Here is a 3,450-nt window from a genome sequence, read left to right as displayed (position 1 = left end):
ACAAATAAAAAATCATTATTGTCGGTGCCAAAAGTTGCATGAAGACATTGACTGACTGGGGTTTTAGGGTTGTAAGAAATACCAGTGGTTATAGTTTAGTATAACGTTAAGAAGCACGGGTAAGCTAAAAGCTAACGTAGTTTTGTCGTATGCCAAAACAACAACCTCCTTACACTCTTACTGAGGCAAAAATCTCACATTTAGTAATTTAATATTTAAAGTAACTACCAAATAAATGAAATGAGTAAAACAAAGGACAGTTAGCCGAAAAATTAAACAAACAAACCAACTTTAAGTCGTCAGCCGTCCATCAACTGCTAGCTAACACCTGTATTTATTATTCTAGCCTCTTTACAATATAAAGCCTTTGAGTCAGCTGTTGTCATTTGGCACTATATAGATCATTTTTAATTGAATATTGATCGATCTATTTATTTATTCATTCATTCAACTTTACAGGTGACCCTAATTTATTTATTCACCAGATAATAAATAAGTGACAAGCACTGGAGCTAAAATATGGAGTGTCATAAACTGCATTTCCTCTAGCGGCCACTTGAGGCTAAATCCATTAGTGAGTCAATCCTATTTTAAAACTTTACAAAATAAAAAACAAACAAAAAAGTTTACACTGATACAAAATGTGATTTTGGTCTCTGTGGGTAGCTTCAGAAGTCTGCAGAGAAGTGAAGTGAATTTTTTACTAACTGGATTTGATTTGGAGCTGGGTATGCAAACACAGACAGCTGTAGGATAGTTTTCCATGTGAGGAGAACTGTAAGTGGACTTCTTCACAGTGTTTGTGCTGCTGGAGCCATTTGAAGCATTTGTTATAGAATTATCTGACTCATGTCAGGGCTTTGTGTGCGCTACAGACCGGCCACAAAGTGTGATTAAGTTTAAGGAGTAAACTTCTGGTATTAGACTACTCTAAGTGTGGTACTGAGGGCCTAGAGTGCCAAAATGAATTCTTTTTAATTCATTCATTTCGGCCAACTAGGCCCTCCATAAGTAACTAGCTATGTGTGTCTGTGCATGGCACCTCTGCAGGTCATGGATGTAGCTTGCTAATTATGCTTGCGAGCTCCTGCTCTCCTTCAAATGTTGTCACGTCTGCTCTCTGCAAAGGGCCATTGTTGAGGTTTCGAAATGCAGAGTTCAAAACCAGCAGGTGATATAACAATAGATATGTTCATGTTAGCTAAGATGGCTTAAACTAAGCTGCCTGTGGGCTAATATTTAACTACACTATGGTTAACTGTCTAGAGTTTTCCCAGCTCTTCACACAATAAGGATAGGCTTGAGCCATGAACAGGACAAGGATTTAAGAAATCTAACGGATGGATTTATATTGGATGTATTTTTTTAATCCAAACAATCAATCAATAGATACATTTCTTTTTTTTTTTTTTTAATTGAGTTAAAAAGAATGTAAGCTGGTCGTACAATTCCAGCTTCTAGTAGGACTGATGGGCGTCCCAGCGCCAGTTGTAATTGTGGTTTCCTGTCAAGCCCCTCCCTTTTTTATGCAGGAGGCTGTTGCATGGCAACTCTACATTATGCAGCCGCCCATGAAAGACTCTTTTCAGATGAAATAGAAAGAAAGAATCGAGTTATTTGCATTCCTTCTCCATTAATGATTGTGTTTGATGCAGGAACAGGCTGCGTAACGTTTATTGTCTGGTGTGCGTCAGAGGTGGGGGAAGGGTGACGCATCTGAAGGCCTCACTACTATTTTAGAAAACTCAGGCAGTGTGTGTGTGTGTGTGTGTGTGTGTGTGTGTGTGTGCCACAGTCAAAGGGCAGCTGTTTAGCATGCGATGCACAATCACAGGCTCAGTGCAAAGATTTCTGTTTCTTCTCCGCATCCCACCTCTGCTTCCTCACAGCTAAAGCGGTACAGTGACAGCCTAAAAAGAGTTTTAATAAAGGCTGAAGAGGAACCAGAACACAAAAGCACACCAGTGCATGTAAAATTTCACATTCAGAGTACGCGAGCAAAAGCTCAGAAGCATCAGCAGTAACCAGCATTTATTTTTAAATTAATTCTTATTTACTTAAATCTACACAAAAAGTACACAAAAGTAAAATAAAGGTGTTAAATGCACATACTGGACTGAAAAAGTCTAATATTAATCTTTAAAGTTAATATTAAGGCGCTGAGACGGCCATACGAACATCAAATATTTACAAAAAGTCCAATTTCTGTGGCCATGCTCTGGCAGAGTGCTTTTTAGTTTTAGGCCAGACTGGAGTTTTACCATTTGACCATAATTTCATATCACACCGGTCCCAGCTGCCCGCACCTGCTGCTGTTATTAGCTCAGTGGAGCATGGCCGGATTAGCAGAGGGCTCTGTGAATGGCTGCTGAATAATTGAACAACTTCTTTTGTCTCATTCATGCTGTTTGTTGGAACACATGATTGGGACATTACAAATGTCCAGCCTGAGGCTTTAATTTGGCCATCGTTGCAAGTTATTGCAGGCAAACGTACACTGAAGTTACTGCACAGTTACCAGGCAATCTACTGATACTGACAAAACGTACAGTAAGACTAAAGAGCAGCAAAATGTTTGTGGTGTAGTAAAACCAAAAGCTTGAAACAGAATACATGCACTCACCTATGTTAGGTACCTGTTCAACTGCTTGTTTACGCAAATATCTAATCAGACAATCACAGGGCAGCACCTAGACGTGGTAAAGACAACCTGCTGAGGTTCAAACCGAGCCGCAGAAGGGGCAAAAAAGGTGATTTAAGTTGCTTTGAATGTGGCACGGTTGTTCACGTCGGATGAGCTGGTCTGCTGAGATTTTCCCAACTGTCATCTCCAAAGCATATCCACTCAGTCGTCATTCTCTGGGCATAAATGCCTTGTTGATGTAAGAGTTTAGAGAAGGATGGCCAGACTGTGTCAAGCGACTAAGAAGGCACAGCTACAGCAGCAGAAGGCCACACCGAGTGCCACTCCTGTCAGCTAGGAGCAGGAAACTGAGGCTACAATTCACACCAGAAAAGCGCTTTTTACCAGCTGCTAATCATTTAAACACCACAGCCCACCTGAGTATTATTGCTAAACATGTCCATACGATCCAGCCAACACGTCTGCAGCAGCTGTGTGATGCTGCAGACATCTTGCACCTTGTTGAATTTATGCCACAAAAGGGAACCCAGTAATATGGAGCTGTACCTAAAAAAGTGTCTGGTCAGTGTAAAAGTCTGCAATTTAGAGACTAAAGGAGAATTTAAAAAACTGAGTGACTCAGGTAACATGGTCTGAATATCACGTTGGTTCATAAACACAAAGACAAAGATAGTCTTGTCTTATTGCAGCACATCATTTGAAAAGCGCTGAGTAAACTAGCATGGGGGAGATGTTTTATATCATCCATCCATCTTCATCCGCTTTATCCGGGGCCGGGTCGCGGGGGCAGCAGCCTAAGCAAAGAG

The sequence above is a fragment of the Pundamilia nyererei genome, unplaced genomic scaffold (genome assembly GCF_000239375.1).
Source record: "Pundamilia nyererei isolate P.nyererei 1_Seehausen unplaced genomic scaffold, PunNye1.0 scaffold00186, whole genome shotgun sequence".
NCBI lineage: Eukaryota > Metazoa > Chordata > Actinopteri > Cichliformes > Cichlidae > Pundamilia > Pundamilia nyererei.
Note: the sequence above shows the minus strand (reverse complement) of the source record.